This window comes from Sphaeramia orbicularis, chromosome 20 (genome assembly GCF_902148855.1).
Source record: "Sphaeramia orbicularis chromosome 20, fSphaOr1.1, whole genome shotgun sequence".
Lineage (NCBI taxonomy): Eukaryota > Metazoa > Chordata > Actinopteri > Kurtiformes > Apogonidae > Sphaeramia > Sphaeramia orbicularis.
This window is the reverse complement of record NC_043976.1, coordinates 28,940,069-28,965,830: the sequence shown is the minus strand read 5'-3', so window position 1 is coordinate 28,965,830 and position 25,762 is coordinate 28,940,069.

The window sequence follows — 25,762 nt, the reverse complement described above, 5'->3', positions numbered from 1 at the left end:
GAAGTGTCCAATGATTTCACAGTCATTCAAATGCAATGAAGTCTATCTTCACATCCCTGTACATAAAAGACAACACAGACTCCAAAGTGATGGGAAATGCGGGGGGGGGGGGGGGGGGGGGGGGGGGGGGGGGGGGTATACTATGTGTGTCACAAAATATTGTATCATAAATTTGAATTTCTTTTTTTTTTTTTTTGTCTTGTACTTTTGGAGATGCACAATGAAAATAAATTTTAAAATAAATGAATAAACAAACAAATAAACAAATACATAAATAAATAAACATAAAAAAGGCCAATAAACATTGTAAACCAGACACATTAACCTAAATCTGGGGTCTCAAACATGCGGCCCAGGGGATGAATTTGAGTGATATCTTTTAAATCACCTCTTAAAACACATTTTTATAGACTTGCTTTTATGTGATGTCTGTCCCCTTTTAACTTTTTAATTTTAATTTTAAATTTGATCCTGTTTGATTACACTGGTCAACAACAAATTTATTGTTTAAGTTTTTTGAGCTGATTAAGGATAATTTTGGTGTGTTGAATCCAAAAATCACATTAATTTTGCTCAATCAGGTCAACTTTCTGAACTATGCTACATATTGGCTTTTTAACATTTTTGCTTAAATTTATGGGCATTTTCACATCATATGATACAAAATTCTTTCATATTTCTTGCAATAAACGAGTTCTGAAGATTTTACTTTTGCCAATTTATGATTAATGTTTTTTTTTTTAACAATACAGGTGAATGAAATGGCTTCGACTAGAAGATCTTGCAAAAATAAGCCTGACGTATTCTGCTACATCTGTGGTGAATACACCATTGTACCTAACAGGAATCAAGTCACAAGTTTCATAAAGTGTGCTTACCGATCTTATTTTGATATTAAACTTGGTGACCAAGATAAAGTTTACAAAAATGTAATCAATTTGGTGAGGAGATCAAATTTTTCAAAATCAAATTAGCAAAAAAAACCTGACCTGATTGAGAAAAACAGATGTCATTTTTGGATTTAGCGGTGCAAAATGGTCCTAATTCAGTTGAAAAAACCTAGACAACTTGCAAAAAACATTTTTTTGTAACCCAGTGTTATTAATTAGTTTCATACATCTCACTAATTGTGTTGCTTCTGTTTTAGTGTTTTTACTTGCTTCGTGTATCTTGCTGTTGTGCCCTCTGTCAAAGCACTTTGTAAACTTTGCTTTTAAAGGCGCTATACAAATAAAGTTATTATTATTATTATTATTATTATTATTATTATTATTATTATTATTATTATTATTATTATTATTATTATGAATTTGTAAAGTGCAAAAATTCCACAGTCAAGGCTGTGGAACTCATTTTAGTTCAGGTTCCACATACAAACCAATATGACCTACAGTCAAATAATAACAACATAATAACTTACAAAAATTAATAACTATATTTTCTTCTTGGTTTGATGTGAAAAAAATAATATTACATTATGTCTATAAAGAATGACAACTTCCACAATCTTGAACTGAATTAAGCAAAAAAAAAAAAAAAAAAAAAAAAAAGAAGAAGCTTGAATTAAGGAAAAAATGTTGAATTAAGCAAAAAAAAAAAAAAAAAAAAAAAAATCTTCAATTAAGTGAAAAAAATCTTGAATTAAGCAAAAAAAAAAAATCTTGAATTAACAACTTCAAATGTTTTTTCTTTGTTTAAGTGTAAAAAATAACATTAAACTATGAAAATATTTACATTTACAAACTATCCTGTAACAATAAAATGTGAATAACCTGAACAAATATGAACAACTTGAAATGTCTAAAGAAAATTAAGCACAATTTTAACAATCTTCTGCCTGTTCCTAAATGTTTAGTGTTTTTGTAAATCTGATCTGTAATGCACATGTAGAAATGATAAGTTGAGGCAGAATATGGTTAAAATTACACTTAATTTTCCAGGTTATTCACATCTTTTTTGTTTGGATAGTTTATAAAAATAAGTATTTTTATAATTAATGGGGATTTTTTGCACTAAAACGAAGACAAAAATTTGGAGTTGTCATTATTTATAGGTTATGGTGTTATTATTTTACTGGTCTGGCCCACTGGAGATGAAATCGGGCTGAATGTGGCCCCTGAAAGAAAATGAGTTTGAGACCCCTGACCTAAATAAACATTAATACAAACCCCTGTTGAACCCTGCACATAAAATAGAACACAGTGGGTAAAATGTCCAGTACAGTAATTTACATTATGAAAAGGTTTACATCTATAAACTATCCTTTCAAAAGATGTGAATAACATGAACAAACTGAAAAAATAAGTGTCATTTTTACAATATTCTGCCTCAGTTTATCATTTCCACATGTACATTACAACTTACAGATCACAGTGGATCTACAAATACACAAAACATTTAATAACAGACAAAATATTGTCAAAATTGTAATTACTTATCTTAAGACATTTCAGGTTATTCATATTTTTTGCGAAATTATACTTAGTTTTAGTGTAAATACATGAAAATATTTACATTTACAAAGAGAACAATTTGGAGTTGTCATTACCTCCGCCAGTGAGGTTATGTTTTAGCCAGGGTTTGTTTGTCTGTTTGTTTGTTTGTTTGTTTGTCTGTCCGTTAGTGTGCAACGTAACTCAAAAAGTTATGGACAGATTTGGATGAAATTTTCAGGGTTTGTTGGAAATGGGATAAGGAAGAAATGATTAAATTTTGGTGGTGATCGGGGGTGGGGGGGCCCATTTCCAACAAACCCTGAAAACTTTGGTTACTTTGGTTACATTGCTGCATACTAACTATTTGACTAAGTGACATATCATGACTATTTTTTTCAATTCATACTGAATTGCATCCAAAATAAGACTGGGGTCATAAAAGACCCCACTTGGTAAGTTTTGTATGTAAACTGTCATGGTAGGATGAAGGTTAAAATTCCACTCATTTTTCTTGATACATTTCATTTTTTTTCATAGTTGTTCACGTTATTCACATTTTTAAAAGGATGTAAATGTTTCCATAATGTAATTTTACTTTTTTCACTATAAAACACATTGAAATGTTTGGAGTTGGCATTATTTATGTATTATTATGTTATAAATTTACTGGTCCGGCCCACTTCAGACCATATTGGGAGGATATGGCCCCTGAACTAAAATGAGTTTGACACCCCTGTACTAGAGGTAGACAATATATCTGATATATGGGGCTGATACATTGATTTTTTACAATATTGCCCATCCGTCTGGTGATTTCGTTATGGACATTTACAGTTCTTTCTGATAATAAATATGCTAAAAATTTCAAGGTTTTTTTTTTTTTTTTTAAATAAAACACACTGTTTTAAGCATTTATTATTTATAAAAATGACAATTAATGGCCAGATATTGAAAGATAAGTTCTTCCTTAAAACAAAAGTGCAAAAGAATTGTTAAAAAATAAATATTCTGACACTTTTATTGCGAAGAAAACATGAACACACCTATTATAATGCCAGACTTAAAAGGGTTACATGAAAACAATGAATATCAGTACATAAATGAATCATGCTGAACACCTCCAACCAGCCAGATGCGCCTGCCTCCAAATAATTTAGCATGACTTTGAATGTATCTGTTAAAACCAGCTCTGTATGTTTCATTTTATTACAGGTTTCATGCAAACCTTGATGCATTTTTTTCCTTGTTCAGAGCAGGCCTTTAGTCCAAGGACTTATTCACACATTCATCTATTTTGCAACGCTTTATCTACCCATTTTTTGGGCAGCTGTGGCTCCGGAGATATTAAAAAAAAAAAAAAAAAAAAAAAAAAAAAGCAGGCATGAACTGTAAGGTTGGAGGTAGATGTAGACCGATATATTGATTTTTTTTTTCAATATCGGCCTTAATTTTTTTTTTTTTTTTTTTTTTGAAAGCCGATATTTGACCAGTAGTAAAAATGTTGTAAGATATTTGGTCAGGCACCTGTGTGGGCAGCACTTGAAGTTCAGTAAATCTTAAAAGAGGAGTATGTGTATGTGTATTAATAATTTCATTTATATTGCTGCATAAAAATTTTGATTATCTGAATGTTTCAATTGTATTTTATGGTCCATGTGCTCAGAGTAAATTGAAAAATGATATTGAAATGGAAAAAAATTAAAGCAAAAGTGACTTTTTTGGCAAAATATATCATGAATTTAACATCAAAACAAGTCAAACTACATGGATTTTTGCAGAAGATGAAAGTTTTCATGGTCACTGTGGAGCCCCTGAACATCCAAATGGGTCATATCTGATGCCCCTGAAAAGCTGAAAAACTGCATTTTAACTGAATTATTTAGTCGTATTGACTGGACTGTTTGTTAAAAAAGTTATTAAACATTTTTATATCATATATAGTAGATATTTTTGGTCACCAGTGGCTGATCAGGTCTTCAGGGGTTAATTGTTGTAGCTTTATTTGCTTCCATGATGTAAGTTGATCATAACTAAACCTTAGCTACTCTACTAACGTATGCATGGAAGTTGCTTTATGGAACCAAATCGAGTCATACTACCTCGATTTTTAAAAATGCACGTTTACTTTTTCGTTGCGATTTTTCTCAAAAACGATGCAGTGTAAATAATTACAGCTATCTATTTTGCCGACTAAACCGTAACTACTATGAAAAGATGCAGTAAAAATGTTGTATTAGCAAATTTCCAAGCAGATAAATTCCCAAAATTATGCGTAAAGTAGCAGTTCCGTGCCATTACGTTCACCTAAGTACCATCCATCAATAATGTCAAGCATTACTGGACCAATTTATTAAAAGGATCTGTATTCAAAGTGCTGTGCAAACCAAGATAAAAAATGTCACTTTCATTGAACACAGTGATACATCATAAAGCTGTCTAAATACAGTTTTCATTTAGAGAAGAGTTATTGTACAGCACTGTTTCCTGTGAAAAACCCTCTCCCACACATGGTCACTTCTCAGCTTCCACCTTTGCTGCTGATTTACTAAAAGCAGTTTCTCCTCTTTGACATCTTCTCTCATTTTTCAGTATCATATAGATTACATGTATGGCTATTTTAACCCCGCCCCCCCCCAAGGGGAGGCAAAGGTTCGGTTCGGTTCAGTTTGTTTGTTTGTTAACACTCTGGCAGCAAAACTATTGGTTGAATTCAAACCAAATTGGGTTTATAGATTGCCAGTGACCCAGAATATATCTGATTACATTTTGGGAAAAATAGGTCAAAGTTAAAATTTTTTATGAATTTTAAAAAAAAAATTTTTCCCTATTTTTTTATAATGGCCAAAATTTCAAATGTCTGTAGCAGCAAAACTATTGGTTGAATTCATACCACATTGAGTTTATAGATTGCTAATGACCTAGAATAGATGTGATTACATTTTGGGAAAAGTGGGTCAACATTTAAATTTTTTATGAATTTTTCAAATCTTTTTATTCCCCCATATTTTTATAATGGGCAAAATGTCAAATGTCTGTAGCAGCAAAACTATTACTTGAATTCATCCCAATTTTGGTTTATATATTGCGAGTGACCCAGAATATATGTGATTACTTTTTGAGAAAAGAAGGTCAAAGTTCACATTTTTTATGAATTTTTTTAAATCTTTTTTTTCATCCCATTTATTTATAATAGGTGATATTTCAAATGTCTAAAAACATCAATTTTGTTTCAGTTTATTTCAAACTTGGTACATATATAGAGACAACTGTTATGCTGACATCAGCACACACATAGACATGATGACATCAGCTGGATCGATGCCAAAATAAACTACAATATGTGTGAGGGGCGGGGTTTGTTGTGCCTGGCACCACTCGTATGTTTGTTTGTTTGTTAACACTCTAACAGGAAAACTGTTGGTTGAATTCATACCAATTTTGGTTTATATATTGCCAGTGACCAAAAATAGATGTGATTCCATTTTGAGAAAAGTAGGTCAAAGTTCATATTTTTTATCAGTTTTTTTAATCTTTTTTTCCCCCCATTTACTTATAATGGACAAAATTTCAAATATCTGTAGTAGCAAATCTATTGGTTGAATTCATACCAAATTTAGTTATACATTACCAGTGACCCAGAATACATGTCATTGCATTTTGGAAAAAGTAGATCAAAGTTAAAAAACTCTTTATGAATTTTTTAAATCTTTTTTTTCCCTCCTTTACTTATAATGGGCAAAATTTCAAATGTCTGTAGCAGCAAAACTATTAATTGAATTCATACCAAATTGGGTTTATAGATTGCCACTGACCCAAAATAGCAATGATGACATTTTGAGAAAAGTAGGTCAAAGTTAAAATTTTTTTATGAATTTTTAAAATATTTTTTCTTCTCCCATTTACTTATAAAGGGCGTAATTTCAAATGTTGATAAAAACATCAATTTTGTTTCAGTTTACTTCCAACTTGGCACATATATAGAGGCAGCTGTTATGCTGACATCAGCACATACATAGACATGATGACATCAGCTGGATCGATGCCAAAATAAGCTTCAATACATGTGAGGGGCGGGGTTTGTTGTGCCTGGCACCACTTGTTTGTTTGTTTATTTGTTTGTTTGTTAACACTCTAGCAACAAAACTATCAGTTAAATTCATACCAAATTGGGTTTATAGATTGCCAGTGACCCAGAATAGATCTGATTACATTTTGGGAAAAGTATCTCAAAGTTAAATTTTTTTTTTAATTTTTCTTTTTCCCCATTCACTTATAATGGGTGAAATTTCAAATGTTTGTAGCAGCAAAACTATTGGTTGAATTCACACCAAATTTAGTTTACAGATTGCCAGTGACCCAGAATACATGTCATTGCATTTTGAGAAAAGTAGGTCAAAGTTGAATTTTTTTAAGAATTGATTATTTTATTATTATCAAACTTGGCACATTTATAGAGGCAGTTGATATGCTGACATCAGCACACTCATAAACATGATGACATCAGCTGGATCGTTGCCAAAATAAGCTACAATCTGTGCAAGGGGCAGGGTTTTGTTGTGCCTGACACCACTTGTGTTTTTTTTTTTTTTTTTTTTTTTTTTCAGTGACAGTATTCCTATATCAGGGTATAAAGTCTGGAAAACAGTGGCAGTGGAAGCCCCGTGGGATTATGGGACAAAAGTGGGATAGGTCTGCGCTGTCAAGAGACGGGTGGCATTTGATATTTCTGTCTCCATCTTGAGAGTTGAAACTAAACAGACTGTGTCCCAGGACTTGGAAGAGTTCTAAACTCAAATAAACAAAGAATTAATTTACATCTATTAATATTAAGTGAAACTGTTGGTTTCTTAACAAGGCTACCAGTGTGTGCTAGGTGTTTATCACAGAGATGATGATACAGAAGTTCATTGTTAAGAGGTTACTTCTTGATCTTGCCACATGTCTTTTAAATGTATATTTATGAGGACCCCTGGCACTTGAAAGCAAGCCAACTCAAGCCCTAAGCACGTAATTCCCCCTTAATTAATGTATTTATTCAACAGCATGTTCAAGCCTTGGTGTGCCCTCTCTCTTCAAACTGCCCTTTTTGAAGATGTTGTTATGCACTTAATAGCTAAGATGCACATTGTTTTTATTTTAGTTCCAGAGATAACAACGGTGCCCATTTCCATTTTGCAAGGACAGAGGAGAACATGTGATTTAAAATACACATAAATAGAGAGTTAAATTAAGAGCCAGAAATAAATATGTGCAAAGGAGGAAAAAGAAACAGCTTTCTGGTGGGAATCAGAAATGGAGCGTGAAGCTTATGAAACAGCAATGCCACAGGCTCATACAATTATCTTTCAATTCCCATGGCAAAGCAATGTTATTGTTCCAACTATATTTTGTGCTGGGGAAAAAAAAAAAAAAATTCTGTGAAATAGTTACCAATTTACTAGAGGATCCAATGCATCAGGATGGAGCGTGTACTGTGAACAGGAAAGGACAAAAGTGGCCTCAAGTTGACAAAAGTTCAAATGTGCTGTTTTCTGTTTCTGCTTTAGGAAAATTAGTGTCTAATTTATAATGTTTGGAAACCAGTGTTGTGACCTGAAACACGCTATGTTTTTTTTTTTTTTTTTTTTTTTTTAACAGTTCTTAGGTATAGACCAGGGGTGTCAAACTCATGTTAGTTCAGGGGCCACATACAATCCAATATGACCTGCAGTGGCCCGGATGATTAAAATAATAATACAATAATACAAAAATAATATCAATTCCAAAATGTGTATGTCTAATTTCTATGTTTTAGAGTGAAAAAAGTAAAATTATATTATTAAAATTTTTACATCCTTTAAAAAAATGTGGAAAAACATGAACAACCATGACCAAAATGAAATTTATTAAGAAAAAAAGTGCAATTTTAACGATTTATGCCATTATTTGGCCTCAGCTTCTCACTTTCACATGTTCATTACAACGTACAGATCACAGTGGATCTACAAATACACAAAACATTTAATAACAGACAGAATATTAGTGCAATTACTCTTAATTCTCTTAAGACATTTCATATTCAGGGTGGGGAAGCAAAATTTACAATGAACATTTAGTTGTTTTTTCTCAGCAGGCACTACATCAATTGTTTTGAAACCAAACATATATTGATGTCATAATCATACCTAACACTATTATCCATACCTTTTCAGAAACTTTTGCCCATATGAGTAATCAGGAAAGCAAACGTCAAAGAGTGTGTGATTTGCTGAATGCACTCGTCACACCAAAGGAGATTTCAAAAATAGTTGGAGTGTCCATAAAGACTGTTTATAATGGAAAGAAGAGAATGACTATGAGCAAAACTATTACGAGAAAGTCTGGAAGATACTATTAAAGAAGAATGGGAGAAGTTGTCTCCCGAATATTTGAGGAACACTTGCGCAAGTTTCAGGAAGCGTGTGAAGGCAGTTATTGAGAAAGAAGGAGGACACATAGAATAAAAACATTTTCTATTATGTAAATTTTCTTGTGGCAAATAAATTCTCATGACTTTCAATAAACTAATTGGTCATACACTGTCTTTCAATCCCTGCCTCAAAATATTGTAAATTTTGCTTCCCCACCCTGTATATTTATATTTTATTAATAATATTGTAGGGAGAGGGGGTGGGATTAAATAAGTTAGACTTCTTCCCACCCCTTTTCGGGCATGTAAATGGAATTATTGTGCTTTTCTTCTGACTAAGATTGTTATGATTCTTGATATTTTTATTATTATGTATGTTTTGCAAGTGCATATATGTTAAATTTCATTGCATGTTCGGAATAAATCACTAAATCACAATCACAAATCACAGGTTGTTCATATTTGTTCAGGCTTTTCACTTTTTTTGTAAAAGGCTACTTTGTAAATGTTAACATTTTTGTGTAATTTTGCTTTTTTTCTTACACTAAAACAAAGACAAAAATTTGTGGTTTCATTATTTATAGGTTATTATGATAGTATTTTACTGGTCTGACCCATTTTAGATGGAACTGACCTAAAATTATTTTAACATCCTTGATTGTTAATATCTTTAGTGTAATTTTTGTGTGTCACTAATCCATCCTGTGGGCCGGACTGGACCCTTTGGCGGGCCGGTTTTGGCCCCCGGGCCGCATGTTTGACACCCCTGGTATAGACTAATAATGGTGATTATTGCTTTTTAATGTTCCTTCAAGTCATAATATAAAACATTTCAACATTAAAATAACTCATACAATCAGGCCCGTGGCATTATTTTGTTCATTTATGTTCTTTCATTATACAAGTACTTCTAACAATGTTGAACTCCACAGATGTCCATATGATTTTTCAAATAATCAGTGTAACATACATAGGGGATGTGGTGTGTGATGTACTGTTATGTGTAATTTGTATGATGTATTTTGTCTTGTCTAATATGCCGTTGTTATGTATACTGGTTTTATTTTAACTGAGACCTGCCAGGGGACGGCTGATGGAAACTGGCCCCAGGCTACGTCTGGTACGATGCATCAAATAGTAACATTAATGTTTATTATTGTTACTGAACGGCCCCTTACAAGTATAATACATAAATAAAATAAATTGATTTCATTATAATAACAACACAAATAAAAATCTGGGATTAAGATTAAGATATCGTTTATTGCCCCAGTGGAGAAATTTGTGTTGGATAATAATCCCATGTTGCAGCTGTAGTGGTAAACACATATAATACATTGTCAGTATCAAGGTTCTAATAGTTTTGGATTTTTCATTATAGTTTAGTTTTATTTAGTTTTGACTTTGTTTTTCTCTAATTCAGTTAGTTTTAATTAGTTTTTAGAGCAGGTTTGCTAGTTTTTATTTTAATTTTTTTTCTAAATGCTTAGTTTTAGTTTAGTTCTAGTCTTAATTTTAGTTTTGTCGTATCTTTTATCTTCTTCTCTGTTGTATTCAAATAAATCCCAGACAGGACTCTGCTGCTTTCTCCCAACTTTAGTATCCATGTTTCCAGGTAGAGTGGGAACGACAAGACGACTGTAAATAACAAGTGACGAGAAGTGAGGGACTGTGAAGTTCCATATGGTGCTACTAGCTAAAATTGCTAGAGCGAAATAAATCACTTTTGTTCCAATCCAACATTGACAAAGATGAAAACAAAGGGAATTTTTTCCCTAATTGTTATGCATTTTAGTTAGTTTTATAAGCACACAATACAGTTTCACTTAGTTATCATTTTTTCTTTTAATTATAGTTTGTATTTATTTCAGTTAACGAAAATGTTTTTTCAATTCTAGTTTTCGTCATTTCGTTAGTTTTCGTTAATTATAATAACCTTGGTCATCGTACAGTAAACACAGATGACAGTGAAAAAACACACAAGTATAAACAATATTCATTCATATATTTACAATATAAAATCACATAAATACACATAAGAGAACAAAAAAGTCTCAAATATTAGCTGCTGTCAACAAAAGCCAGTCCTGAAATCCAAGCTGGGTAATAATATTGAGTAATAATGAATAATAATATTGTATTAAATTGTATTAAATTTTTTTTTTTTTAAATTGGTCATATTTTGCTAAACCCAGTTTTATTAGTCTTTGGTTCATTTATTTGTGTATTTGGACCCTAATTGCTCATAAAGTTTGAATTTGTAACTTCCAGGTACTGCAAATCTATCTTTATTTTCATTTTGGCAAAAATCAAATGGATTTCTACAACCTGTTTGAATTCCTGCTTAATTTGTTACATCTATAACTAGTTACATCACGACATTTGCACATATAAGGTCAAGACTTCTGACAAACATTTCTCAGAGTACGCCATAACTGTTTGTTAGCAGCAGCGGTTGTAGTAAAAACCTAAAATGTTCAGTTGTCAGTTGTATAGACTAACATAATGCGAATTTGTAATGGAATATGAAATAGCAGTAGTGAACTTTAATGTCTTCAAATACCCAAATAATATTGCCGAACCACCATGCCACCCACTGGCACCTTTTTCCACATAATCTCATTTTAATCCCGTTTTATCTAATAATAATATAGGTGTAAAAAATGTATATATCACAGCGTATGTTCCAGACTTTGAATGGGTAATATAGAAGGATAACATCAAGTATTTGGCTTCAAACTCTGCAAGTCTATATCCTTTTCATATATATTTCATTGTTATTATTCATTTGCAGCAATAACATGCAATACGTATGCAATAGGCCGCAGCACTGGGTAATTAAAGCTAACATAGATGGTGCGTTTATTTGGAGTTTTGATACATTTTTGAAACAAACACATACATTTAGGTAAAAGAAAAAAAAACAAAACTGACCATTGTGGTTAGCCTACTTAAAGGGGTCATATTTATCAAAACCTACTTTTATTAGTCTTTGGTTAATTTATTTGTGAATTTTTGGACTGTAATTGTTCAAAAAATTTGAATTTGTAACTTCCAGGTGCTGCAAAGCTATCTTTATATTCATTTTGGCAAAAATCGAGTGGATTTCTACAACCTGTTTCAATTCCTGCTTAATTTGTTATGTCTATAACTAGTTACGTCACAACATTTGCACATATAAGGTCAAGACTTCTGACGAACACTTCTAATTGTTCGTCAGCAGCAGCAGCGGTTGTAGTAAAAACTGAAAATATGTCCAAACTTCGAGCTGATTACCTAAAATGTTCAGTTGTTGGTTGAACAGGACAGAGCAGCACAGTCAACAACCTGGAGGGGGTGGGGCCTTAAGTGGCTCATGTGCATTTAAAGGGCCAGCGCTCAAAATGACCTTTCTGGTGTCATTACTCAGAAATAGGGTTGAAAATGGACCTGTGGAGTTGAATTAATGAAGAATTCAGATCCAAGCATAGCATTTACAGTTTATGTAGACCACAGGGAAATGGTTTAAAATGCATAATTCCATTAAAAAAAAAAAAAAAAATCACTCCTTTAAGTAATTGATGAACTTATGGTTTTTGTCATGTAATGTGTTGCCAGTTAACCCTTTATAGCTTACTCATAGAAATACATTGAAATTCAACATTTCAACCTTAGTGTGTTATTGGAGGACATAAGACTGTATTATTGTTGGGAATTTTTTCAGAATTTTGTATTGTTATGTAGAAAATCAAGGTCAATGAAGTTACCATATTTGATTCTATACCTGTAAGTGGCAGAAAAAAAAAAAAAAAAAAATACAAGTAGTAAGTATACAAAATGCAAGAAAAACACGTGTAAGTTACCAGGAACATGTATTTTAGAACATGAAAACATCACTTTTAGAACCAACATACTGTAAGTGCTGATCCAGACCTCTGTCCACATCCACATTCTCCCTTTGAACATCATTCCTTACATTAGTACCATTACTTCATGGTACCTAACAAAGCAGGTACATTCACTGTTCATGCAGAGGTGGACCTTACAGACCCTGTAGACCACATTGGACCTGAGATTGTTGACTCACCGGAACTGTTGATGTTACTGACTTGTAGTTTGTACATTGCCAAAATAGTCACTTGCCCGATAAAGAGTTACATAATCTCAAGTTTAATATATTCGGCAATATTATAGAGCTATTTTCAACATTTGGTGTCGAAGATTGCACATTTGAAATGTCATTGTCAGATTTCAGTCACTGCAGGTGTGTGTCTTACTTTTTCAGCAAAAATAACATTTGCAGAAACTCACTAGTGTTACAGAAAGGCAATGCTTACATAATAAAAGCTGTTGAATAAATAGTTTATATCCAGTGCAACGATAGAGGCCTTTTATTTTGAAATGCTACAGGAAGTGTTCCATTTATAGGACGTTACAAATTGAGCATTTTCAATTTTGTGCATGTGAGTGCACTAAAATAAAATATTGCACTAAAGCGAAGACAATTCTACTTATTAAAGAGGGGAATCAGAGATAAATACCAGCTTCTAATAAAAAAAAAAAAAAAAAAAAAAAAAAAAACGGCCCCAGACATAATTTAAGGACTTTTAAAGTCAGATTTCAGTCACTGCAGGTGTGTGTCCTACTTTTTAGGCAAAACTAACATTTGTACAAAACTCACCAATGCTACAGGAAGGCAATGCTTACACAATAAAAGCTGCCAAACAATAGTTTATATCCACTGAAATGCTAGAGGCCTTTTATTTTGAAGTGCTAAAGGAAGTGTTCCATTTGGAGGACATTGCATTTCGCAGCACCATCAACTTTGCGAATGTGAAAATAAAATATTGCACTAAGGCTAAGTAAGACAATTGTACTTATTAAAGAGATAAATGCCAGCTTCTAATAAAAAAATTTAAAAAAAATAAAAAATAACGGCCCCAGACATGATTTAAAGACTTTTAATATCAGATTTCAGTCACTGCAGGTGTGTGTCCTACTTTTTAGGCAAAACTAACATTTGTACAAAACTCACCAATGCTACGGGAAGGCGATGCCTACACAATAAAAGCTGCCAAACAATAGTTTATATCCACTGAAACGCTAGAGGCCTTTTATTTTGAAGTGCTAAAGGAAGTGTTCCATTTGGAGGACATTGCACATCGCAGCACCATCAACTTTGCGAATGTGAAAATAAAATATTGCACTAAGGCTAAGAAAACAATTCTACTTATTAAAGAGATAAATGCCAGCTTCTAATAAAATAAAAGCCCTGAACATAATTTGAGGACATGTGGTAATGTAATTTAATCAGAATCAAATGACATAACATAATTATATATCTCCAATCATAACATGAATAAATTAACACATTATCTGTTCTGTGAATATAATCCTTGCCTGAGTCGTATCAGATATTTATTAGTAATCATAATGAAAACCGTAACTGTTATGATCCCACACTACACCACAACATGTGTCGGAAATGTATCATGTACCACGTCTTTTATTATTGTATTGATTGAGAGACACATAGCGACAGAAATTGCACGCTATGTTGTTAAAATGAATGAAATTAAATGACAGCAGACTCAATTAACTACAGTATACAGACGGCAGTAGAATATAAGGCTGGTGAGTAATCAAATTACATGATGAACAGATATTATGACTTCCTTTTTCGATGCAGGTTTCCTCTTGTGACATGTTTAATAAATTATTTATTTGTGAACATTATTCCTACTTAATATCTGAAGAACTGTAGCACAGAGAATGTAGTTTAGTTAACTAAAAGTGCATGTAAAATATAATTCAGACCAATTTATTTATGGAAAATATACATATTGATAATATGCATGTGATATAAAATTAGAATTAAATATAATAATAATGGAAAAATAATAATTTTCCCAGCTAAAAGTGCTAATAAACTGATTTACTAGAGTATCTCAGAGTAAATATGTTGCATTGAATAACAAATACTTATAAATATACAGCAGTTAAAATAAAAAATATAAAGATATGGTCTTAAAAATATATAGGGAAAGGCTTTGAAGGTCATTTGGTGTTTTCTTTTTTTTTTCTTCTTTTATGTGTTTTTTTTCTCTCTCTCATTTTTTTTGCTTTAGCTATTGACATTCTTTACTAATGCATGTTTACAACTAATTTCTCTGATATAACTGCAACCATATAATATAAAAGTGAAATTGTGGGTGGAAGTAAATAAGTTTTACATCTTCTCACTCCCTTTTGGGCTGCTAGGGGTCTATATTAACCCATAAAGACCTAGTGGTACTTTTATGGCATATCCCAAAGTGATTTTTCTCTATATTAAACTTTTCCTAAGTCATTTATCACCATTTATTATAAAATTATAGTCTTTAGTTTGAGTTTTTTCAGTGTAAATCATGTATTTTCTGATATTTAATTCACTGATCATGTAGATGTTCATTAAAGCTCAGATTAAAGTTGAAGGTTACTATATCAACAACACAGAAAACTGAAGAAAAAGTGACTTTTTTCAGTAAAAGATGTTGCGTTGAATAACAAATACTCATTAATATACAGCAGTTAAAATCAAAATATAAAGAAATGGTCTTAATACAATTTAGAGATGAAAAGCTTTGAAGGTCATTCGGTGTTTTCTTATTTTTTTTTTTTTTATTCTTGTGTCTTTTGGGGGTTTTTTTGTGTTATTTTTTTTACTTTAGTCATTGACAGTATTTACTAATGCATGTTTACAACTAATTTCTCCGATATAACTGCAGCCATACAATGTAAAAGTGGAACTAGGGGTGGAAGTAAATAAGTTTGACTTGTTCTCACTCCCTGTTGGGATACTAGGGGTATATATTAACCCATAAAGACTCAGTGGCACTTTTATGGCATTTCCCAAATTCATTTTTCTCCATATTAAACCTTTCTTAAGTCATTCATCACCATTTATTATAGAAGTATAGTCTTTAGTTTGAGTTTTTTCAGTGTAAATCATGTATTTTCTGATATTTAATTCACTGATCATGTCCATGTTCATTAAAACTCAGATTATAGTTGAAGGTTACTATATCAAAAACACAGAAAACTGAAGAAAAAGTGACTTTTTTTCAGTAAAAGATGTTGCGTTGAATAACAAATACTCATTAATATACAGCAGTTAAAATCAAAATATAAAGAAATGGTCTTAATACAATATAGAGATGAAAAGCTTTGAAGGTCATTCGGTGTTTTCTTTTTTTTTTTTTTTTTTATACTTGTGTCTTTTGGGGGTTTTTTGTCTTATTTTTTACTTTAGTCATTGACGGTATTTACTAATGCATGTTTACAACTAATTTCTGTGATATAACTGCAACCATACAATGTAAAAGTGAAACTAGGGGTGGAAGCAAATAAGTTTGACTTGTTCTCACTCCCTGTTGGGATACTAGGGGTGTATATATTAACCCAGTTCCCAAAGTCATTTTTTCTCCATATTAAACCTTTCTTTAGTAATTTATCACCATTTATTGTAAAATTATAATCTTTAGTTTGAGTTTTTTCCGTATATATCATGTATTTTCCGATATTTAATTCACTGATCATGTACATGTTCATTAAAGCTCAGATTAAAGTTGTGAGTTATTATATCAAAAACAGAGAAAAGTGACTTTTTCAGTAAAATATACCATTAACTGAACATAAACCAAGTGTCTCCATTCACTGTCATTGATCCAACTCCATGGGTTTTACTGGTGAATCAATGTTGTAGAAGATGACGGTGTTTCCATGGTAACTACGGAGCCTCTGAACGTCCAAATGGGTCATATCTGATGACCATGAAAAGATGAAAAACTGTATTTTACAGCAATTATTTACATGTGTTAATAGGATAAGTGGATCAACAGGTATTAAACAGTTCAGATCAGTAGATGGTTTAGGTCAACAGTGGCTGTTTGGGTCTTTGTGGGTTAATGGTGAATTATTGTACACAAAAGGCAAATGCACATCTGTAATTGGAGTTAATTTATGGAATAACATTGATAAAGAATTAAAAACATGCACATCAGTTACTATATTTAAAAGGATGTTTAAAACTAAGGTCAATAAATATAAAATATTAGGATAAAGTAAGCAAATTAGCATCATAAATCTAAGATTTTGCTTAGATTATATTATTTGTTTTATTTATGTTATTGTTTGAAACTATGCCATCTTATTATCTTGTTTTGTTTCTGCAGCTCCCCTTCTTGTAAATATCTTAGGCATAAAATAGCTGTTGCTTCAGTCTATGCCTTTTGTCAAGTTTAATATAGAAATCCAAACTGTATGTATGTATACATCATGTTCTGTTGTCTGGATGAATAAATTAGTACCGAACTAAATGGCATATATTTATGTATATTTGTGTACATATAATGATGTGTATATAATATGTGGGTGTTATATTATCTCTGTCTTATTATGAAATCGAAACAGCACAGTACATAGAGTGCACAGGCTCAAAATAAACCAGTCATTCGACAGTTTGAGTTGTTCAAATAGCATGTTAAACCTTTCTCAAGTTAATATGAACTATGCATTATTAATTATTCAAAATACATCTTTTATGCAGTTAAATTAAGTGAAATTTCCTGGATCTACTAATGAGGAACAGCATTAACTGGACGTCCTTGGCACTCAGCCTGCAATGATTTGCACACAAATATCTGAGCTTTTTTTGTCGTTACGATCATTATGACGCGCTAACTCCCACATTACCGGACATCCATAGAATGCATCCGTCGATATAATCTAATTTTGCTGCTGTTTTGGGTTGCACATGGTTCTGTGTTCATTCGTCTGTTTGTCTGGATGCCAGATTTTTCTTTTATTGCAAGAAAAATGATCAACCTTTTACACTTGTGTATTAAAAATAACCAACTTAACTGTTTGTTTTTTTTTTTTTTTTTTAAACTCTCTGGTATCCCATCCAGCTAGGCCCTTACAAAGCACCAAGTGTGCCTTTTTGGCACACTTGTGGAATAATGCCAAAAAAAAAATTCACACAGTTTGTTTTTCATTCTTTTACACTTTTTTCTATTTCATTAACTTGAGCTGTAAACAAAAATACCAAACACTCAATAATTGTCACATTTTTTTAACCCTTTAAATGCTGTGTTTTTAATGTAAACTAACCATTTTTTTTTTAATGCAAAAAACTAAAAAAATATATATATTTTTTTTCAATATACTACATAAGAAGTGGTTCACATATTATTTGATTTTTTCATCCTGGCTTATGTCAGTGATTAACTCCAACACTGGTTAATTTGCAGTATTATTTTTGGTGCTAGGTCAAATGTTCAAAAATTCTAGCATCTGTCACCAAGTGTGCGTAAAATGCACACTTATAAATCAAACTATTAAATATTATATATTGATTTATTTTTCTGCTCTAATTTGATTTTATTTTTGTAAATCAAGGTTTAGTTTAGTTTAGTTTAGTTTATTTGAAAGGGGACAATGCAATTTCATAAAAAACATGGTTACACATGGTTAAAAAAAGCCAGAATTAGCCAGAAGGCTAGTTTTCATCTGTAGTCCCCTGGCCATGTTTTAAAAAGGCAGTAAAAAAAACATTTACAGGAGAAAGACATGGTTAGACACTTGATACGGTAACAAATAACATATACATAACAGACTGTTAAAGGAGCACAAAACACACAATACCTGTACAAGATACATATTCAAACACTTACTATACAATTAAGAATAAAACATCACAACATATCACAGCATCAAAACATCACGACAGGCTTGTCTTTTAGTGTTGACAGCTGTAGGTGTTAATAAGCCACATTTTCAATTTTTTTGTGAAGGCCTTGTATGTTGTGAGCAGGGTCAGCCCTAATCATACATATCAAATGGAAGAAATAGTGCGTTTAGGCACACTGGGGAGACAGATGCTAGTCTTGTTATTTTCTTTTGTTTACAATGTGCAAATTTTAGTTGGAGGCCAGAATTTTAAAGATCATGCAAAAATGAACAACTTTTGAATTCTAACCTTATTTAAATTGTGAAAAATAATATGAAGTTTTTTTTTAAAACAAAGTGCAAAGTGTGCCTAAAAGGCGCACCTGGATACCGGAGGGTTAAACAAATACCAGAATGAAACTGTTAAATTCCTCTATGATTCCATCTGCTGAGCTGCTGTGGCTGATGATCTAGTTGGTTTCTGTGAGGCTCACATCATCTTCCTGTCATCATTTAAGGGGTTTTTCAGTAGATTAAAACCTGCCTTCTCCGGCTCATCTGACTTCCATGTTGTAATATTGTGTCCTTCTCCTTACAATGCTCAAGGGACTGTTCCTTGGTATCCATGGGGGCGTTGTCTGTTGTAGACTGAGATTGCCCCTGGTCACTGAGTGGGAAGCAAGCCCATTACAGCATGACCCTTAAGGGTCATTCAGAAGAGGGCAATCAATCTCCAGATGAATATGTCTGCTACCTTTCACTGGAGGATGCAAAGGATATAGTCAAAGTGGTGAGATGAAATCAAGGCTGAGGAAGGGACATTTTATGTGTTTGCAATTTTTAAATTGTCCTTATGTAAAATACAGTGACAGAAATATTGGCCAATATCAGTGGCTCGAATAAAGTTATTGAAACAAATTGAATTACTCTCCACTAATGAATGGGTCTGGGCTGCAATCCTTGAAACAGAACAGAAATACGGTCGTAGTAAATCAGTGGTACCGTGTAACTATATTTATTCAAGTACTGGTGAATTTACAGTTACAATGCTACCGTAGACTTTTACTGTACTACATTGTAATTTTTAATGCACTACAGCTACTAGGTTGCTTCCGTCCAATTAGCTAGCATATTCATTCATTCATTCATTAAATCAACATGGATCATAAAACTCAACTAAGGTATAACACACACACATTATGCTAATGAGCGGTATACATGATTTAAAATGAGCACCTCCATTAACGGCCACAGTAATAAAGATGAACACATTAACACATTCACAGACAGAGTCCATTAATATGTGCTGTAGATTATATTAATACTTTGAATGTAGTGTTTTAAATTTGGTATTGATACTTTTACTACAATAAAAGACCTTAGTGTCTGTAGGGCTGATATGAGGCTGTATACACCATTTGTGTTTCTGTCATATTTTTGGGATATATCATGCAATAACCTTAAAATGGTACAATGTGAAAAGTTTGCCTTAAGTTATATGGAAGCTCAAATTAAATTATTACCACGCCCCCCATAAAGGGGAGGCAAGAAGTATTGTTTTTGGTTTGGTTTGTTTGTTTGTTAACACTCTAGCAGCAAAACTATTGGTTGAATTCATACCAAATGTGGTTTATAGATTCCCAGTGACCCAGAATAGATCTGATTACATTTTGGGAAAAGTAGGTCAAATTTCAAATTTTTATGAATTTTTAACCCCCCCCCCCCCCCCCCCCCCCCCCCCCCCCTTTACTTATAATGGACGAAATTTCAAATGTCTGTCGTTTGAAGTCATACCAAATTTGGTTTAGAAATTGCCAGTGACCCAGCATAAATGTCGTTACATTTTTGGAAAAACAGGTCAAAGTTTAAATTTAACAATTTTTTTTTAAATCTTTTTTTTCTTTCCCATTTACTCATAACGGGCAAAATTTCAAATGTCTGTAGCAGCAAAACCATTGATTTAATTCAAACCAAATTTGGTTTATAGATTGCCAGTGACCCAGAATAAATGCCATTAAATTTTGGAAAAAATACGTTGAAGTTAAAATTTTTTAGGAATTTTTTAAAATCTTATTTCTCCCTTTTACTTATAATGGGTGAAATTTCAAATGTTTGTAGCAGCAAAACTATTAATTGAATTCACACCAAATTAGGTTTATACATTAACAGTGACCCAGAGTAGATGTGATTACATTTTGGGAAAAGTAAATCAAAGTTCAAATTTTTTATGAATTTTTAAAATATATTTTTTTCTCCCCACATTTACTTATAATGGGTGAGATTTCAAATGTCTGTAGCAGCAAAATTTTTAGTTTAATTCCTACCAAATTTGGTTTATAGATTGCCAGTGACCCAGAATAGATGTGAATACATTTTCAGAAAAGTAGGTCAAAGTTAAGATGTTTTATGAATTTTTAAAATCTTTTTTTCCCCCATTTTCTTATAATGGGGGGAATTTCACATGTCTATAGCAGCAAAACTATTGGTTAAACGCATGCCAAATTTGGTTTATATATTGCCAGTGACCCAGAATAGATGTAGTTACATTTTGGGTTAAGTAGGTCAAAGTTCAATTTTTTAAAGAATTTTTAAATCTTTTTTTTTTTTTTTTTTTTTCCCATTCACTTATAATGGGTGAAATTTCACAGGCCTGTAAAAACATCAATTTTGTTTCAATTTACTTCAAACTTAGTACATATATAGAGACCACTGATATGCTGACATCAGCACATGCATAGACATGATGACATCAGCTGGATCGATGCCAAAATAAGCTACAATACATGCGAGGGGTGGGGTTTGTTGTGCCTGACACCACTTGTTGCATTATTGCCAGAAATTATATTAAAACAAAGGATTAGCAAATCCTGTGGCAAGTCTAAAATACACATTAGATTTGTATATATTTGTTCCTGTTAACCCTTGAGGTGCAACTAAACCCCTGGATCTCCTTTAATAGTGCCCTCTATAGGTTGAACACTGGTTATTACAACAGTTATTACAATAGTAGACGTTTGCTGCCTGATCTGGTGCCAAGTACCATATATGATTCTAGTTTCTTCAAATGCATCCCCCCTTATAACCATTGACCTGACCTCTGAGTATTCAGTGAGAGAAATAAAGCAGTTAAATTAGACTTTATACAGATTCACTTCCAGCCTACACAGTTACATAAAGATGTTACATAGACAACTAATCCTATCGCTTTATATGGAAAACAGATTTACAAGCAGCACATGAACACAATAAATGCTCAGTAATAGACGGCCCGAAGTATTTAACAAGCATTTTTATTCATTTTTTACCCTTCTATTGTAATTAAAATCCTGGTTTCCTATAAGTTCCAGTCACTTTTCGGTATACTTTATGAGTTGTCGGAGAAGCTTGTATTTACACCGACAGATGCAGACTATGATTACAACCCAATGGATGAGACTGACGCCGGTAGAAATCTGTAGGAAAAAAAAAACAAACTCTTTTTCATGTCATTTGATGCAGCAGGATGTAAACAGCAGCAGGAGTCATTACAGGAGTATGGTGATTTATGTTCTCAGATTCTATACTTTATGCTTTTCTTCTGTCATCTGGATGTGAACACAAGCCTGGATACTGTTGCTTTCTAGCCTTTTTGAGGTTGTTTAGTGGTTAAAACTCATGTTCTATGACTTCTTTAACCCGTTAAGACCCAAACGTCCACCAGCGACCAAAACCATCCACTGATCTAAAATGTTAAATATCTGTTGATCCATTAATCCTATCAATATATGGAAATAATTGGTGTAAAATGCAGTTTTTCATCTTTTCATGGTCATCAGATATGACCCATTTGGACATTCAGAGGCTCCGTAGTTACCATGGAAACACCGTCATCGTCTACAACACTGATTCACCATTAAAACCCATGGAGTTGTATCAATGACAGTGAATGGAGATGGTTGGTTTGTCCAAGTACGCTCTAAGAAATAAAATGTTGGAATTTGTTGGATTTAATTAAAAATGTTATGCAACTTGTTCCATGAAATATGGTTATTTAAATGTAAAAAGATGTTGCAGTTAATTGCAAAGATAACCTACTAAATAAATAAATAAAAGTAATTGTGTCAATAAATCTAGAGTAAGGTGTTGCTTTAATGCTACAACTTAAGAATTACATTTTCTAATCAACAGTATTGGTTTGAATTTACACACATTTTATTGTAAATTTAGTGGTGGAAAGTCCGATTCTTTTTACGAACTCAATTCTTTCGGTTCGTTCATCTGTTGCAAACTGATTCCGAATCGATTCATTAATTAAAAAAAAACATCCTGCATCGTTTCGGAATCGATTTGCAACAGATGAACGAACCGAAAGAATCGAGTTAGTTGAAAGAATCGGATGCCATGACAATTAATACTGAACAAACAACAACTCAAACTATGAATTATGAAAGAGCTGCAGCATCTGAAACCGACCACAATGAACATTTGACAGATAAACAGAACCACAGTGCTGCAGTTTCAGCTTCACAGTTTGTCATGTCTTTTATAGATTGGGATTGTCTCTCTCAAAACTCACTGTATATTTTTTGTATTAGTAAGTTTTTTTTTTTTTTTTTTTTTTTGACCAATTCCTAGAAATTTCAGGCGAAATATTATCAAATATTTCAAATCAAATATTTGATCTAAAAGCATATCTTTACATAGGCGTTTTCTCAATCAATTACTAGAAGTTTCAGGCGACCCCATTTGAATTCCAGGCAAACCCACGTGGGGTCCCGAACCCAAGGTTGAAAAACACTGATATACAGGGAACAAAATATTTTAGAACTGACACAAATGTAACACTGAGTCTTTAAGGCAGTGTTTTTCAACCTTGGGGTCAGGATCCCACGTGGGGTCGCCTGGAATTCAAATGGGGTCACCTGAAACTTCTAGTAATTGATTGAGAAAACGCCTATGTAAAGATATGCTTTTAGATCAAATATTTGAGTATACTTTTAATTTGTTACAATTTTGATTTTATATACTTAATATTTGGAACCAATATTCACTTTTAAAGTCTTTGAAATGGTTCGTTAGGCATCTTTGTGTCATCTATGCAATAACTTCTATACATTTTTCAAATCAGATTTTATAATTTTTGTGTGTTTTTTGGCCTTTTGTGTTGATATAGTAGGTTAAAGTGAAAAAATAATAGGCAGATGAGATAGATGAAGTTGTGCTGAAAAAGAAGATACTAAACATGGTTATAGGAAACATTTCTTTACATAGTATATAAAGACCAAATCAAAAGAACTCAAAAACAGCAAAAATAGACTCAGACCCCTAACGGTTTCAGATGCTGCGGCTCTTTCATAATTCACATTTTGAGTTATTGTCTGTTCAGTATTAATTGTCAGCCTTGTAAATACAAGCTGGACTGACTGTACATATCCTGACCGAGGAAAATCAAATTAATTTCAGCAACAAAATGTCTCTGTTTTGAAAGTCTGGGGTCGCCAGAAATGTGTGATGCTAAAATGGGGTCACAAGCCAAAAAAGGTTGGGAACCACTGGTTTAAGGGTTAAATAAGCACAGTTTTAGAAACTAGAGATATATGTCATTCATGCTGAGTAATCAAAAGTATTGTTTTAGAGGGCGACACGGTGGTGCAGTGGTTAGCACTCGTGCCTCACAGCAAGAAGGTCCTGGGTTCGATTCCAATGCCAGTCGACGGGGGGTGGGACCTTTCTGTGTTGAGTTTGCATGTTTTCTCCGTGTCTGTGTGGGTTCTCTCTGGGTACTCCGGCTTCCTCCCACCATCCAAACACATGCACTAATAGGTTACTTGATTAATCTAAATTGCCCATTGGTGTGAATGTGAGAGTGATTGTTTGTCTCTATATGTTCAGCCCTGCGATGAACTGGCGACTTGTCCAGGGTGTACCCCGCCTTCGCCCCTATGTAGCTGGGATAGGCTCCAAGCGACCTCTGTGACCCTAGTGAGGATAAAGCAGGTTCAGAAAATGAATGAATGAATGTTTTAGAGAAAAAATAAATTGACCCTGATGTTCACTTTCACTTGGCCAGGCCCAGCGCTAAATTAACGATGCTAACTGACAGCAAAAACACCACCATTTCCCAAATATCGGCTACATTTCCGGACTCATGTAGTCACCTTTTTCTAATTGGATTTATAGAGCAATTACTGTGATATTTCCTGCACTATTTACCGTTATTCACCACTGACGTAATTGCCCAGTAGTGTTACACAAGAAGCCTTTGTACTATGTGAGTTCAGTGCAGCCGTGTATATAAATAGCAAACATTTTAGACAATGCATCCCACGGACACATCCATAGGGAATTTCACAGTAATCTATCCACACGCTGTTGGACAATTTTTTTTTTTTTCCTCGGCCAAAAGTATTGACGACGCACAAATTGACTGAGTGATACAGCCTTCCCTGGAGTGACACCATTAGTGTGGCTAAAAACTTTCCCATGATCCCAGAGACTGTGGAAAAAGTGCCTGCTGATAACTGACACAATTGTGTGTGAGTGGTTGTGCGGTTGTACGATTGTGTGGGCCCGGGCCAAACTGTAAGTAGGGCTCTCCCTTGGTGAGCGGTAGATTGATTAGCGATGAGGTCATAATTGCTGACTGAATCTCGTCCATAGTTAATCAATCTTTGGCTGAAGGATAAATACGCTGGGTGAAAAAGGACAATACTTCATGAGGTGATGCACGGTTGATAAAGGACATATTCATTCATCATGTGTGGCTTTACTTGATGGATATGCAGGCATCAATGGTGGGCCGATCTATCAATCAGGAGAAAGGGGAGGTCAGCTTTGAAGTGGAGTATCCAGCTCCACCATAGGGGAGATCTACAGAGGTACAGTATGGACTTAATAGGTTTTCAAAGGGATGTAAGGATATAATTACCTGCTTCGTTCCACCTTGAAGTATCCGTTTAGTCCGTTAATCTTCAGGTTAACTAGACGTGGGAATAGATTAGGCCTTTCTTCCTTGTACTTTGGTTTTCTTGGAATGTTTACCCTCAAAATTGTGTACTCAAGGGGTTCTATGTGGGATTGATACAGTAAACTCCCAACAGCAGGAGGAAGTTCCACACTAGAACACACTTAGAACTAGGGATGCATCGATACCACTTTTTTCCAGACCAAGTACGAGTACTTACATTTGAGTACTTGCCGATACCGAGTACCGATACGAGTACTTAATAATCCCATTCCAGTTTTTAGTTCCTTTTGTAAATGTGCTTTATTG